This window comes from Nyctibius grandis, chromosome 3 (genome assembly GCF_013368605.1).
Source record: "Nyctibius grandis isolate bNycGra1 chromosome 3, bNycGra1.pri, whole genome shotgun sequence".
NCBI lineage: Eukaryota > Metazoa > Chordata > Aves > Nyctibiiformes > Nyctibiidae > Nyctibius > Nyctibius grandis.
The window spans coordinates 81,289,993-81,307,633 of NC_090660.1; positions in this window are offsets into that span (position 1 = coordinate 81,289,993).

The following is a 17,641-nucleotide window of genomic DNA, read 5'->3' on the forward strand; positions in this document are numbered from 1 at the left end:
CTGATGTGCCTGCAAGGAAATAATACATTTCTTGATTTATTTTCTTTAGTCTCTGAATATTTTTTCCCCATGTCCATGAATGCCAGCTTTTTATCACTAGAGGCAAGATCCCCTCTGCTCCTACCTCCTCCCAGACTGATGCCCTTAAAAAAATCTAGCAGCAATAGGAAGCAAATAAATCCTCAATGTTCTGCCCATTTAATCACCTTTTTTTTTAAACATAACCTGCTCAGTAGTCATTCACTTTTCACTTTTTAGTGTGCAACAAATGTATTTGTTTGAGCTTTAGTATTCAAACCAGCATGTGCACTAACCATGTGTGTGTTCCACTTCTTTCATAATCCCAGGCATTTGAGCCCTTGCCAACTTCTTTATTTGGGGACCTGCCTCCTCCACACCCCCTTTGTAAACTTTGCATTTGTTTTGCTTTATAGTGATCATTGAAGTTCTCACTCCAGCTGGGAGGACAGTCAGGCACCTTCAAGAACAAGGGAATGATTGACAATATTAGGCAGAAAATTGTCTACCAGATGCTGCTGAAAAGGAGAGGTGGCAACCTTCCGACCCCCTTCTCAGTAAGTGGAATCATCGCTTCTGTGACATGCCTCTGCCCCACTCATCAACCGAGTGGGGAGCACAAGGTCACCTCTTCGTCTGGCTGTTGTGCAGTGAAATGCCACCCTGCAGACAAGGCTATGCCTTCCACTTGAAGGAGGTTCCAGTGCCAGCCATGCATTGGAATGAAGTGGCAAAATTCATCAGCCATTACGCGTTACTCTTTTCAGTTACTGCTCTGAAACATCTACTAGTTCTGAATAATCTTACCGGTATGGAAAGGAGTTCCAGAGAGTCCATCCTTGGACTGGGAGACAATGAACATTAACCCAAACTGCATGGCTTTTTTAAAACCCCTCCCCAAAGTTTCTGCTCTTGCCAATAAATATTTCACACAATTTACACATTTATGTCTCTTAAAACGCTTTGTTTCACAGAAAAACAGGTCAGCTCATCAGAGTTTCATGCTAATACTTATACAATGATTACAGTTCCCCTTTTTTCAAATTCAAGAGTTGGAGAAAGACAAAAGGATAAATGTGAAAAAAAATTCAGACTAACATTGTCCTATTTAACTAGTCCAGAGTGACCACCAAGTAAAAAAAAAGGGAGAGAGGGAAAACACTTTTTTTTAACAAAAGCAGCACAGGGCAAAAAAAAAAATCAGTCTACACTGAGGGCAGAAACACAGAAAACATAGGCCTCTGTAATGTAAATCTCTGAGCACGTAATAGAAATAACTATATATACATGGGGTTTTTTTTTTACACAAAAAAACCTGGGGGAGTTTCAAAGTTGTTTGCGCTTACTCATGCATGGTAACAGCAATGCATGTGAATAATGACCCCTAAAATGACACCAGAATTAAAGGAAGGATACAGAAAAGGAAAGATGATAATTGAAATACTGTTTTAAGTAAGTCTTAATTAATTGTCTTAATTTAGGTGGAACTTCCCATGTAAGTTAGATAAAACATATATTAAGAAAACTGCAAGACTGGCATGTCTACTTCCTCTTTCTCTACCACTGTAACTTGAGGATCACCCACAGCTCAAGGATTTTTTTCATTAATCAGCTGACAGCCAGGTCACTAGTTTGAGATGTAGGAGCCATTTTCCAGGTTGTACATGTTCCTATTTTCTAGTGAGTGCAGAGTGTTCATTAAAGCTAATTTTTTACTTTGATTTTTTTTTTCGGGGAAGCTCCCTGACAGAAGTTTCTCTGGAGGTGCTCCTTGCAGTCAACTCCTTAGGAGTCGTCACAAAAACTGAGTTTTGATGGCCCATTTTTCCCCTAATAAAAAAAAGCTGAGAAAGATATCTCTATAGATTGTTCTGCTTTTCTCTGTCCCCTTTTGAGAACGAGCTGCCCTGTTCTCCACGGGGAAATCCGGTTGACCTTTTCCTGCCTCTCCCACCCTTCTCCCCTCCATAAAAAAACCACCAACCAACCAACCAGAAAACCCCAGCCCCTCCCCGGAGCTGGAAGGGCAGAGATAAAGCGGACTCGTTTGGAAAAGGGACTTTCCCCCTTTAGGCACATGCCCTTGGCCTGTCACACCGCAGATGAGCTAAGGCCGGCAACCGCGGAGCTGCCAGGCCACTCTTCCCACCAGCCCAGCGCCGGCCCTGGCTGAGTGAGGGCCCGCCGAGCTCCCGCAGCCCCGGCTCCGTGCTCCCGCCCGCGATCCTGTTCGGCTTTTGCCTCAGATCTCTCCTCCTGCCGGCGGAGCGCGGCCCGTAAACGTGCGGCCCTGTCAGCGGGGGCCGCCATGCCCCCCCACCCGCCCCGCTGCCCGCCGCACCGCGGCCGCGCTGCCGCCGGCAGGGCGCGGGGCGCTCGTTGCGCAGCAACGCGGTGGGGGATCGGGGGGGGGGGGGGCGGGGCGGGGGGGTGAGGGCGGTGCTCGCCGCGCTGAGGGAAGGCGGTGGCGCCCCGCCGGGCCGCGGGCGGCGGCTGTGGGGAGGGCGGGCGGCGGGACGGCCGCGACACCGCCCGGTGGCTCGGAAAAGGAGGCGCTAAGGGCTGGGCTCCCGGCAGGGAGGGAACGCGCCCGCCCCGGGCTCCCTCGGGGCGCTGTCCCGCCGGTACGAGCGACTGCGTGTTCCTTGAGGGGGCGGGCGGGCAGGCTCGGCTCCTGCCTCCGGCCCGTGTCCCCTCTGCAAACCTTCCTTCAGCCCCTCTCCCTTTCCCTTGCGAGGTACAGTCTTTACAGTTGGTTATAAATAAACATCTTAAAGCCCCCGTTACTGAAGTCGGAGGATTGTGTAAGACTTTCAGTTTCCTTAAAAAAAAAACAAACCCAAACGACAAAATAAACCCTTTGTAATCTTCCTCTGTGAAAAAAAAAAAAACTTTGGAAACTTGATACAAGTGAACAGTTGGGAAATCAGAAAATACGTAAAATGACCCAAACTTAGCTCAACCACATCCCATGATTGCTGAGCTAAAATTGATTAACTGGGAGCCGATGGCTTGAATTAGACTGGGACAAGTTGTACTCCAGCAGTTACTTGTTTTACAGACATAATACAAATGTTAAGCATGTAATGTTGAACACATCATTGTGGGTTTTGGGTAGAATACGCTTAGTATAAAATGCAGTCAAGGTCACAACTAATTGCTGTGGCAAGTTCAGTTCTTCAGCTGCAACAACCCCACCCCAGGAACTTAACAAAAGCTCTTAAATTTCACATACTAAATCTCATTTATTTCTCTGGCTGGTGGTTAGGGCTCTGGTTTTGTTTTGAGAGGGAGGTTCTAGTAAAACTGAAAAACGGGATTTTGAAGTGGCAGTGTTTTTCTTGTGGTTTTTAAGTGTAATATTTTGGCTTGAATTTCTAAGTTCTTTTAATTTTTGGTTTCTAAATGATTGGGTTTTGTTTAGAAACACTAGGGCTGTTCTGCTTTGCTGGCTTCCTTTGGTAGAGGTGTGTTATATTTTAATCCATGATTTGTGTAAGCAAAAAGAAAACCTTGCGGGTACTGAAAGTGTTACTAAATACAAAGGGTTCTTTTCCAGTGTTTATAGAACAAACTTATTTGTGTATAAACATATTTTTTTTTTTAGATATGAATGAACCACTACTCCAGGCTTTGTTGTGGGAGGAGTGGAGCAGCAGGGTGGTGGAGGGAAGAAAGGAGCACAGGGGGTCCTGGAGGCTTTCCCTCCTTTTGGTGTTAAAAGATATTTGGTCAAAAAGTGCTAACATGATGCACAGTTTTGGTGTAGATGGCAAGATAGTGAGTTTCGCTTGAGCTACAGTTTAATGAAGCATCTACTGCCTTGTCCGAGTTAGTCATTTGGAACATGTTACTTAGATAAACCCAGTCTCAAAGCAGAAAACAAAGGCAAGAGTGAGGAGGCTCAGGGAAACACAACATCGAGAACGAGCACCAGGAACGGCGAGAATGGCTATAGTCACCCAGGAAGGACAGCAAAAGAGGAGTGGAGGTGCAGGGGGATAAAGTAGTAGGAATGGGAGAGTAGCCCCGGGGCAGTGAATGATAGCAGACATACTGATGAAATTAAGAATTTTGTTTCTAATATTTATTTCCTTGCTATTTTCCCTTGAACACAACTCTTCTTCATATGCAGTTTACTGGGACAGAGGAGTAGTAGGTAATCAAACTGACATTACACCCTTGTGAAAGAGGCTTGGGATAATTACGCATGACACAGGTAAGTGTCCTGAAGATACCTGATACAGCTCTTGTTAAAACTTTGCATCACTTTCTCTTTGTGTCTCTATTTCTGTGGTCACATTGCCCCTTGTGCTGCTCACAAGTTCAGCTGTCTGCAAAGCCCAAATTTAGGAGACTTCAGACCTAGATTACCATTTTCCTAAAGAAGCATGAAGTTCGTCTTACAGAATAATAGACACTGATTTTAAAGGAGAATTAACCTCTTGTGCCACAGAGCATTAGGTGAGCAGCCTGTCACATGAATTATTATTTTAAGTTTAATAGCTAGCATGTAGCATAGTTCTTTCAAAAAGATTAGTTAACTGACACCATCTATCCCTGCTAGTTATCTGCAACTAGATTACAAAGAATGATACTCCGTTTGCACATGCATTTTGCAAACTTACTCCTCAGTTGTACTCTTTCTTTTGCAAATTGCAGATATTGAGATGAAGGGTCTATAATTTCCTAGCTTGCCTTTCTCTTGGAACACTGGTGCTGCACTGGCACGCATCCACTTTGCTGTGACTTCATTTGAATACAGCAAATTCTTTATTATGATTAACAAAGGGTTGCTCTCTGGTCTGCTTTGAATCTCAGTCTGCTCATGGAGATTAGTGGGTTTTGAGCAATGCCAACTCACTAAATATCTCCGCTTCACTGATCTCAAAGACATTTGTGACAATGGATTTAGTAGTCATTTTCATGCGTGTTCTTGCCTTTGAATGGATAATACCTTAGTAGTTCTGCTTTCCATTGCTGTTTGATTCTCAATCTCATTCAAAAGGGTTTAAATTCAAAACTTCTATTTCCTCTTATGTTGTTTCTTTGAGATACATAAACACATCTGTTTGTGGTTTTAATCCTTGAATGCAGCCCCCCCTTTTTGATTTTATTTTGGGTGGTAATACATTGTAAATGTCTATGTATTATCTCCCTCTTCACGGTAGAAACAGGTAAAACATTCTCTCCCGAGGCAAGATTAACAGAAATTTTCTTCAGTTGAGCAGGAAGAGGCTGGTGGTTTTAAAGTAGGGGAGGGGTCCCAGTTATGGCCACATATCCTGATGTGGCCATATGTCTGATTTGGCCACAAGAATTAGAGAATGGGCAACAGCAAAACTTTAGGTGACATCAGATCAGCAGCCCCTTTTATTTTTTCCTGCCAATGTCTCCATTAACCTCTTCACCTGTTAGCAGGTAACACATACCTCATTTAGCTGTTAAGTCTGACTGAAATATTTGTGCCAAGTATGCTTTTTAAACTGGGATCATTTCTCTTCAAGTCATCTGTTCAGTATTGTTTTCTTGTAAAGGTTTCTCCTAATTCCACTGCAACATAACAAAATATCTTTTTCCTGCCCCAAACACATGCCTCAACTTTGTCTTGAGTTACTTAGAATGAGTGGTATTAGAAATAGATAGGTATTTATCTTTTACAATGTAATCACGAAATGCATGCAGTGAAATCTAGAAACATTAGAGACATCCATCATCTTAATTTCTAATTTTCCAATTAAGGTCATGGGCATGAGCCACATTGTATGTTGCCACTTACAGAGGTTTTCTTTTATACTTGTAGCCCCTAGTCTTCTCTAGGGACTCCTGACCTCTAGAACATTTGGGTTTTAAAGGTCACCTTGCCCCCAGTTTTAAGAGGGATTTCTGTTCTGAAATGAAGATACTTAAGAGGTAAAGTGCTCTTGTGTAGTCAGAGCTCAATGGTTGTGAATACCTTACATTTAAAAATAAAACAGTTATTAGCAAACTCATCCCTGTTTTATACTACTCATTGCAAAACAGTCACACAGGTAAGGTTTTCTAATGGGTAATGATGGTACGGTATTGTATATTATGGTGTGGTGGTCTAGCTACAAAAAGATCTTCTATTTGTGTATTTGTGTTACTCCAGCTGGAGCAAGGCACTACCATTATTGTCACCTAAATCATGAAGATGTGTTCATTTAGAGAAATCCCTTGGGGAAACAGGGCCTTATGTTGCTCATTGATTTCAATGAATAGAACTAGGCAGTAACAGAGAAGTAAAACTAGGGGTTAAGCTTTTTTGAGGAAGGAGTATTTGCCATTTGGGGTTTATTTTCATTCATGTTAGTAAGAAATACCATGTAGCTAAACAGTGTCTTACATTGATGTTCATCCTGTTACTTCTGTCAATGCATTGAACATAACCATGTATAATAAAGCAGGGTTGTGGAATGACAAATTTTAAATTTTCTCAGAGAAAGGTGATCAGCCTCTTTCTCCTTCCCAAAAATTTATTGAGACAAGGAGTATTATTTTATCTTGATGTATTAGGCAGAAAATTATAAACCCTTCAAAAATACTAGGTTAAATTTCTTTAAGCAAACAGACCCCAAAAGCCTTGTGTTGCTGCCAGGTTGAACTCTAGACTTCTCTTTTAATTGCTCCAGGAGAACAGCAATTAATCTCCAAAGCTGGGTTTGGTTTCAGAAAATGGATGAGCACAGTGAATTCCTTATTAAACTAAAGAAATTTACTAAACTGACTTTCTGAAAAGAATAAAAGCAAAAGTGTTCTGAGCTCTTAGTTCACGAAAAACCCAGATCCACCAACACAGACATAAAATAGGCAAGAGAAGTAGAAGGTATTAAGTAATGCTGAAAAAAAAATGCAAATAGACCTTGATGGTAGTTTCTCTACAGAGAAGTTGCTCCCAGTTCAGGATTTGGCTGTTGTACTCCCAATCCATGCGCAGCAAAGGATGTAATTTATTAATAGCATTTCAGAGGCTTCTTCCAGGCCAATCTTTGAAGATCTGTCCTACTCAGTATCTTTACCTGCATTCTAAAGGCCTATACTGTCCTCTGAGGTACCACTTCCCACTGATGAATCCAGTGGATAAGTCAGGGCATTCGCTTCTGTACATAACACACGCTCTGATATCAGTGCACAAAAGCAAAGGTGGTGGCGTAAAGATCTTGCGAGAAAGTTATGTCAGTGCTGTGCTACACTCACAGCAATAAGCCATGAAGAACATGTTCACCAGTAGCAGCCTGCCTGGGAGAATTGCTGTCACTTCTCTCCTGCTCCAAGTGCCAGATCAGCCTGAGCTGTGAGCCACTGATCACTTCCACCATGTGCTCATGATGTTGGGTGGGAAAGATACCGCAGCCTTGGGCTGTTAAATCTTGGGCAAAGTTTCACTAAAGGCAGTGTCTGAACTGCCACCCAGCAATGTGAGGTCGCCCCTGTGTCATTACTTGCCCAGGGATGTACTAAATCTTATCATAGAATCATGGAGTGGTTTGGGTTGGAAAGGACCTTCAAAGGTCATCTAATCCAATGCCCCCTGCAATGAGCAGGGACATCTTCAACTAGATCAGGTTGCTCAGAGCCCCACCCAGGCTGACACTGAATGTTTCCAGGGATGGGAGAAATCTTGCTCAGTGGGATTTATATCATTATAAAGTGTTAAAAAACTAGCTTTTGGTTTTGTACTCAGACATTTTCCTGTGGCGTGACCCTGGTCTTTGCTACTCAGGTAAGCACCTCCAGTTCTTCTTACCAGACCCAGTGTTTCCACATACTTGCTTTTGGCTGTGCTCCACTGGGATCACATCACCTTACAGATTTACATAGCTTCCAGCACAAGTCACATTGTGGCTAAAACATCTTTCAGCTGCCAGCATTTCCCTCTAAGGTAAAAAAATGCAGACTTCTAGTTCTTGAGTTCTAGTTATGCTCCAGCCACCTTAATGTTGGTACGCTGACCTGTCCTGAAGGTACCAGCAGTGGCAAGAGATATTATTATTTTGGTGCATTTGTTCCCTCAAAGCATAATTAAGCAACAAGTTTTGCGTGTAGACGTGCACCAACAGGGGCTAGGCCTGAAATTTTTCCATTGATCTTGAATTCTATTCAGAGTTACTATCGGGGAAGCAGCTTCTAATGCATGCACAGAACATTTGCTTGATAATGAAGAATTTAAAAACCTGTCCATGAAACTTGTTAGCACTAGATGAAGCCAGAAGGATTGTCACTGAATCTGCCCAAAATTCCCACTGCTGAAAAAGAGCAAGATGACTGAATAAAAGGCAAGGTTTTCCAGGTTGCCTGTCAGCAATTATGTGGTACAGGAGATAATGAGGATGAAACTAATGGCATTATTTTGGGGCCAGAGCTAAAAAAAAAAAAAAAAGCGCATAGTTCATCACAGGGCTAGTACTGTATAGTGATTGATGATTCTGTAATCAGAGCCTGCATGGAGAGAAACAGGCCGTAAATTAAATGATGGAATATTTCACAAATGGCTTGCAATTGTAATGCAATGATCAAGAATTTACAAAGACTTTATACCCCTTTTTTAACAAGCTGCAGCATTTCTAACAGAAATAATTAGGGTTCTGACAGTGTATTCATTTGAATGAAGGATTGAGTTTGACAATAAAAAATAGCCTGTAATCTGTGTGTCACATGCAGCTTTCTACTGACACACAACCTCATGGTCTAGTGCACCAGCATTCACAGCAAATTAGTCTCACTTTTACTGTATTCTTTAACCATACCAAGTGGTACCTGGAGAAAGAAAGTTCTTTCACTATGGCACTGCTAGTTAGGTAGCTCTTACAACTGAAAAATTGGAGAATAATTCAGTGATAGACTTAAAATCAATGTAACACTGTGGTTAGAAGTTTATCTTTTTAGACTTAGTTGTACAGAAAAAGGAAGAGGAGGAATCAGTTTCTTTTTCCCTTTTGAAATCCTGAGGTTGGCAAGCCAATTGGCAAGCCAGTGGCTTCCTCAAGCAATTAACTGCAATTCCTTCCTGGAAATCTTCCTGCTCTCTAGAAGCAAATCATCCCCCTTAGCTTTCCACAGAAGTGGAAAAGTGCATATTGAAAGTAAATTACAGCATGCATTTGGGGAGATGAGTAGAATTATGGTCAGGAAACTGGACTAACATGAGCAAACATGCACCAAAGAGCCCATGCTGATTTGAGCTAAGCAAAACATCTCTTCTTTTGGCCAAAGTCAGCTCTATCCAGCACATGGGCAGACTAGCCATGCACTACACATAACGCCTCTGACACCTCTAGGAAACAATGGGTCTGTTGCAGCCTTCCAGGAAATCTGAGATGTCCGTGAAGTTTTGAATTTATCTTGCCTGTGTTCCACACAGCATATGTACATACTCTATTTGGGAAGTCCCCCTGGCAGCAGCCCTAATTCTTTCTAACGTTAGGTGTCACAGTGCAGCAGACCTCTTTTTTTGAGGCAATCTGAGATGAACCACAACTGCCAGTTCTCAGAGGTTCTGGACACAGTTTTTAACTGGCTCATCAGAAAAGTGGGCAGTGTTCTTATCCATCTCTTAAGCAATTGGTAAATAGAAAAGGATCTTCCTTTCTTTGGTGGCTTGTGTGATCATACAGTCTACCAAAACACCGTTTCTGAGTTACTTAACTCAGTTACTTAACTCAGTTACTTCACATTTTTGGGGCCAGACTAATCATTTCAGATTCAAGGGGAGGTAATTCCAGCAATGATAACTTCTGGGCATTCAGAAACTGCTCTCAACTGAGTGTGTGTTCAAGTTGGGGCAGCTCTTACCTTGGGGACAGTGGCATCCATCCTAGTGAGAAATGTATAAGCCTTTTTAATACCTTCCTTTGTCATTCTGTTTTAATAATGACTTGTAACAAATTTCCTAGCTCTTAAATACGTGACAGTGTTCTTGTCCGTTTGTGGTGGCATATTTGAGTCAGATTTTTCTCTAACGCTTAGAAGGAAGTGCACACATTAGCATGTGGAGGAGATGAGACACCCATTCACAAGAGCTGCGTTTCTTGGCTAGCTTTTACACCAGTGTGGTTATGAAAACAAATGAAAATGTGTCTGTGCAGTAGCCATCAGAGCGGATTTCGGTGGCTGTCCCCAAGCTTGCGGGGATTAGCATGTGACAACTCTAACTGTGAAAAGGGACACACAGGAAAATGACACAAGCTCCTGTCTGTTGACCCCTGATTTTGGTCATTAAGCTAGTAGGGAGAATTTACAGGATGACTGTATGCTTCAGTGCTCTAAGGATTTTTTTAAATATTATTTTGTGCAATATTTTTCTCTTAAATCTCCCATGTGTTATACATACACACTTGCATGCACATACCAAATTTTCTGTCGAGATACCCACTAAATAAGAAGCATTAGAGCTGTCACTGGTCAGGATAACACATCCATTAAATAGCAGCCCTTTTCATGTAGGCTGGTTGAGGATGTCTTCTAGACCACACTCCTCTAACTTGAAGATACTAAGCGGTTCACATGTGGCTCTCTCATGGACAATTTTTCCTTGCATGCTTGTTTTTATCTATTTCAGTATTACTGTATTCAGCTTTGTTTTACCATACACAAAACTCACCAAATAATAAGTATGCCATAGAGTTAGGGAAATAAATGCCATTAATGTTCATGAAACAATCAAATACTCTAATGATGGGCAGGACAGAAGCACCCAACAAGGGACTTAAGCGTTAGGTTTTCATAGCAGGATTTGAGAAGCATGTGGTAAACAAAGGATGAGGCCACATGCAAAAACTAAAATAGTGACTAGCTGCTCATTAAGTGAGTATTGACCATTCTGTGCACTGGGTCAAACAAAGGGCTAGTGGTTAAAGACAGCATGTGACTGTAATTAAAGACTTTTATACGACATAGGCACGCAAGAAGGCCAAATTAGGCAACCTTACCTCAGGCTTTTCCTGACTTGCCAGTGTTCAGCTTAGAATCACTACACTGCCCTTCTGAGACAATGTTGTGCTTTATGCTCCTAGTACACGTGGATCCCTCAGCGCTATCCTAGCTGGAGTTCTCTGCTAGCAGTGCTAGCAGTACGTGTAGTAAACTGCTACTGCTAGGTTTGCTTCGCCTTGGATGTTTGTCTGCTCACCAGTGGCTGAGTGGCTCACCTGGTTGGAGGATTAGGCTACAAGTCATAGGCACGAGTGGGTGGTGAAGAGATGAGAATGATATGTGACCCCCAGCACAGTGTGTGCAAACGTGTGTGACATGATGGGCAAACCCAATAAGAAAACAGCAATGCTGACATCAGGTGCAACCACGCTTCCCTTACAGCTTAGGCAGTGGGTTTCTCCAGCCACAGACTGATCCTCTTTGGCACTGTATTTGGTCATAGATTGGCTGTGTTCATTACAACGCCTTCCAGGAGGCGTTTTATGCAGTGAAAAATTACTTGCAAGGGATGGTCCTAGCCAAGGAATGGTGCTTGCTGGCGACTATTACAATGGTGGGGGGTGGAGGGGAGCAGGAGCATTCAGTAATTAGTGTGTGCATATTGTGAACTACTTCATGAACTGTCCTTGGTCTCATCTTGGTCTTTCTGAAACAAGGAGATGAAGTACTTCAGTGCAGCTTACTAAGTTAACAAGCACTGACTTCACAGTGCTTTGAAGCCCAAATCCTAGCAGCACGTCAGAGCTAATGATACAGAATCCACGTGCCACCTGCAGAACTGTTCTCTAGAGCTGCAGTCGGGGAGCAGCTAGAAGAGATCTACATAAACTGCCCTGTTCAGTTCCTGGGAACCACCTGTGGGATATGTTGTGGGAGCTGGCCTATTATCACCACCAATAACTGGTTTACTGATAGTGTGCTGTTAGCCCAGGGAGATTCTTCTCCTCCACACCTGCATTGTCCTCACTCTTCTGTGGGGCTGGGAAACACTCTTTTCCCCCGTTAACCTTCAGAGATTGGTTCTGAAAACTTCTTTTCCTTGCAGAAGTGGAGTCTGATGAGGGGACCACTGTGCAGGACTGGGCTGGTGGAGGTCCCTGATGGACCACCTCCGTGGTGGATTACATGGCTGGGGAGATGCTATGCTGTATCCACCTACCAAGCCATCTTTGAGGGTGAAGGAACTGATAACAAGAGCATTCCCCATTGCTTCACTCTTTGCATGTTTCTCCAGAGAACCCACATCACAGTGAGATGTTGTATTGCTTAACTCTCTCCCTGGAAATTTTAATAAAAGTCAGCAAACAACTGGATTTGTCCTATGACCACAAGGCACTCCCAGGTGTGCATCAAGCAAGCTAGATAGGCCTTTTGTGGAGAACATGAAAGCACAATGGCGCAAAGCGCTTCTATCCCTTATTAGCTCCCAGATGTGGCCAGCTGGGCACTGCTGCCCAACAAAAACAGTTTCCAGCTACTGCAACCAAAAAAGTCTCCTCCGGCCCTGAAATCAGTGGTCTCAGTCATATCGGTGGCAACAACAGCTGTGCCCGCAGTGAGCTCAGCAGAGCCAGAGTGAAATCTGGGTAACCACCAGAGCCTATCCTAAAGACACTGAAATTAGAGAAATCTTTTCATTTCCAGATTTGCACAAATAAACCAATCCGTTAACATTGAATCCAAGTAGGTACAGGTACCTACTGTGCTTTTGACTTGTCATGAATATTTCATGTTTTCATGACGGTTTTAGGGCTAGAGACGATTTTGAGGGGTGTTGAGCCAACACTTTTCATACATATTCAGTTTATTTACACTGCGGCTTGTTTTGTATGTTGCCTACAAAATTATGCGTCATAGAAGAAAAGCCTGGCAACACGAGGGAAATTGTTGTAAACAACCAGAGTAAGCACTCCAGCCTGGGTACAATAGACATGCTAGAACTCAAAATAGCACCAGAGGACAAAAAAACAACCACCCTTAACAAACAGTAAGAACATTCTTTGTTTTTAAGAAACACTGAGCATTGTTTTCAGTTTCTAGATTAAGCCGAACTGCCAAAAAAGCCTTTGTTACTGCCTAAACCAAACTCAAGTTGGGAAGCATAGTCAATAATTATTTCACTTAAGAATGTACCACCAAAAACCTAGGGGTGGGAATGCAAGTTGTGAACAGTTGTTTGAAACGAAGAGCCTCATCCTCTCCTTGTCCTTTGTCTCTTTTTTTTTCCAGGTGTAGAAATAGCAGCTTTAATGAACAGCAATAGAAACTGAGTTTGAAATGGAGAGCTTTTGGCAGCAGTCCCCCTTCCCTCTCTTTTTGAGATCTTTAATGCATGCCAAAGCTTTCCTCTTAACCCTTGCCAGGGCTATTGAATGTTGAACTCACTGTTTTGAGCTTAAAACCTCCCAGAACTCTGAGACATCTATATGGAGGGTGCTTGTTGCCCTGCGTATCTGCCAGAACCCAAGACTTGAATTTAGTCGTAGAGTCAGCTTTGTAATGTTAGAAATGAAAATTAATCCTGACCGTGTTCTGTCTTCTGGCCTTTTCCCTCCCCTCCTGGCTCTTCCACCCCATCAGGCACAAACAATAGGGTTTCTTGTACCCTGCAGTAGTCACGTTCTTGCCGTTAGGAACAAAAGACTTGGCAGTCTCTCTGGATGGCCATGCTGGTCCAAAATTGTCTCTGGGACGCATGCTTTCTTTTGTGCTCAGTGGAGTGAGGGGTACATCCCTTGCAGCACAAATATTGCTCACAATAAAATGGGCAGGACCAGAAGCTGTTCACTAGCCACTGTTATTACAAGCCGGTGTATGTTGTATAAACAGTAAGTGTGCTGAAGCTGTCCAAGACCATGGACTCTGGGGGTTGCCTCTCTTCTCATCCTTTTACTACAGAATCTGTTCATCAGGTACAGAAATGGGTTAGGGAATTATTGGCAGCTTAATGGCACGCTTTTTATTTCTGCCCCAACATGGAGTGCAATTCATGAATTGAACAGCCAAGGTACCTTTCTAGTGCATGAGGAAAGCTACGTGGGGGCCCCAAAACCTACATATCAAGGACAATAGCACCCTCAGGAGTGCATTGAGAAGAGCATGGAATGTCCTGGACCCTGTGGAGGCCATCGGTGGATTCAGAGCCAATCATGCCAAGAGCTTTCAGCTGTCTAGGAAAGACAGAACACTTTTTCAGTATAGTGAGGAAAGGCAAACATACAACAGCAGTTACTGGTTAGGCCTTCGGTGTCAAATCCACAAGCTGGATGTAGTAACATGGCCCTGTTTCAACAGGAGAGGTGAAGCGTTCCCTCACATCACGTAACAGTGGTTGGAGATAGATACCTTCTGGAGTCAGAGAGGTGGGTTTAAAGCCTCTTTGCCTGGGAATACAGCACATCACCTTGCCTAGCATTTAACCAGAAAACATCCCACCTTCTCTGAATGTGACTGTGGCTGTTTTTATGCTGAACTCCATGACATTGAGTGGCATTAGGTGTGCTCAGAGCATGCCTGCTGGATCAGTGCCCTCAGAATAGGATCTGTCTAGGTTCTGGATCCCAATGGCAACTACATAATTAAATCAGGCACCTAATTACTTGAATTAGATTACTGCTGGAATGGTCCAGTTGGTGTGCAAGCAAGTGCTCAGAGGACTTGCAGGTCAGACAGGGGAGCATGTACTGAATTTATGTATTTCTAGGGCTAACCAAGCAGCTGCTAAACAGCAGTAGGTCTGGATTGCACTTTCAGATTTTGGGCGATTTTTGGTATCTAAGTCATCCCTTGGCTCTAGCCCCAAGCCTAACATGACTGAAGTCTACCAAACTGAATATCTCAAGCCAAGAACAGGAGCTGCTGGGTTAGCAGTCCCCCTCAGTGAATGTGTGCTCAAAAAAAAAAAATCAAGCAGATGTAGGCAAAGTCTGTCTGAAGACAATTCCTGTAGTTCATTCACCTGCCTCAAGCTGTCCTCTCCAGCCATGAAGAATAAGTGTAGCAGTAGCAAGAACCCCTTGTGATGTGATAGCATTGTCATTCTTTTTCCTCTGTTGAAAATGTGGAACATTACAGTGGAACAGGTGAATTGACTTCATCATGAATTAACTACACTTCAGATGGCACTATCTGACTTGCCTGGCTTTCAGCGCTGCAACTTTCTTCTTCGTGCGGTATGAAAATTGCATGTGTGTCACTGGAGACAAGTCCCTCAATATGCAGTTTCTGTTGTTAGTTCTGAAACACTAGAAGGAAATCTGGACTTCACTGAAATCAATGAGGGTTGTCCTGGTCTGACCGGATCTTCATCTCAAATGAGTTCAGGCACTCCTGTAAATCAATTCTGAATGCAGTCTGAAGTGTTACATAGCACTTCATGTTTCTCAATATAGCATAATGGAGATGACACGTGCTTTAAAGCACTGGACTTATGCAGATTTGCCAAGAGGGCAAGGGTGCACAAATGGAGGCATTTTTAACTGAAAGGACATGTGCTCCCCATATGGATGCAGTCATGGTTGCTTAGTCACAGAATCACAGAATGTTAGGGATTGGAAGGGACCTCGAAAGATCATCTCGTCCAATCCCCCTGCCGGAGCAGGATTGCCTAGACCATATCACACAGGAACACGTCCAGGCAGGTTTTGAATGTCTCCAGAGAAGGAGACTCCACAACCTCTCTGGGCAGCCTGTTCCAGTGTTCGGTCACCCTCACTGTAAAGAAGTTTTTCCTCATATTTATGTGGAACCTCCTGTGTTCCAACTTGCACCCATTGCCCCTTGTCCTGTCAAGGGATGTCACTGAGAAGAGCCTGGCTCCATCCTCATGACACTTGCCCTTTCCATATTTATAAACATAATGAGGTCACCCCTCAGTCTCCTCTTCTCTAAGCTAAAGAGACCCAGCTCCCTCAGCCTCTCCTCATAAGGGAGATGTTCCACTCCCTTAATCATCTTCGTGGCTCTGCGCTGGACTCTCTCTAGCAGTTCCCTGTCCTTCTTGAACTGAGGGGCCCAGAACTGGACACAATATTCCAGATGCGGCCTCACCAGGGCAGAGTAGAGGGGGAGGAGAACCTCTCTTGACCTGCTAACCACACCCCTTCTAATACACCCCAGGATGCCCATTGGCCTTCTTGGCCACAAGGGCACACTGCTGGCTCATGGTCATCCTGTTGTCCACTAGGACCCCCAGGTCCCTTTCCCCTACGCTGCTCTCCAACAGCTCTGCCCCCAGCTTGTACTGGTACATGGGGTTGTTCTTGCCCAGATGCAGGACTCTACACTTGCCCTTGTTATATTTCATTAAATTTCTCCCCACCCAACTCTCCAGCCTGTCCAGGTCTCTCTGAATGGCTGCGCAGCCTTCCGATGAGTTCATACTTGCACTTCTCCAGAAGGGAATATGTGCTAAGTATTTCTTCAGGCTAATTTTTTCATGCTACAAATAGTAGTTGTCATCATCTCACCCAACACGCAGGTTTCAAGACACAAGCTGTCAGAACAAACTGGAATGGTTTGTGTTTGTGAAAGACAACTACCAGGAAGTACCTGCCTATCTTAGGTTGGTCCCTGAAACGGGCTGGCAAGCCCTTAATATTGTCCTCGGCATTACCCACTGACTACCTCAAGGAGTTTGTTCTCAGTACATTGAGTGTTTGAGACTCCTTTGAAGGCACCTAACTCCATTAGTGGTACAGGGGAGCCAGACGCTTAACTCTTAGTGTTAAGCATCTAGGCTGTAATATCGTCACACGTATCCTCCATACATGTTAAAGTATTTTTTTTTTGAAAGCAAATGGAAAGTTGCTCGGCTTGGGTCCAAAAAGGAGTAATTTGTATTTTGAAGATTTTTTTTAGATTAACCTAAAATTACTTAATTTCTTAAAAATATGCCTGTACAGCCCCCTCAGGCACCAGGATAGTCATCTTGGTTTTAATTTTGTCATATATGTGGCTGAAAGGTGCAGGATAACCCCCAGGCCATCTTCCCATCATGGATGGGGTTTCTGTTGCTGTAGCACCTCATGGTGTTGTTGCCTCCAGCTCACACATTTCCAGTGGTGGAGTTCTCTGCTTCCAGACTCTCTTCTTCCGTAAACCACACTGAACTGACCACAAACAACTGGAAATCTTTCTCAGGATGGGAGGCTCTTCCCCCCATTTTCACGCTATCTTGAGTTTTCTGACAATTTTCACTATAGGCCGTTGCTCGGACAATCCAAAGTGGAAAAGTGCATAAGAAAAGCTTTGAAAAGGGAAGTTAGATGATCTCAAACCTGTGATTCTCTGTAGTCTCCCCCCGCCTTGATACACACATGCACACACATAATTCAACAAAAAAACCCCACCTAATTATCTCCCTTATGTGTGGTAATTACCTAGTTTGTGGCCAAACCACAGTGCTGGCGCAGAGACGTACCAGTTCCCTCTGCACAGGCCTGCTTGGCTCCAAGGAGGCTCATTAGCTGGGGCTTGGTACTAGACCTGCAGGACCAAGGCTGGAGCTGTGCTGAGGCGGCTCAGAGGATGTTACACTATGTGCCAGAGCCAACTGTATGTCGTGTTAACATGGGCTGCAAACATGAGGTGCAAGTGCAGCCTTAGAAAGTTCAGGTTCAGGTTTCTTTTTGCAGGCTCCTATCATTTCACAGAAAAATTGAAGAAGGAC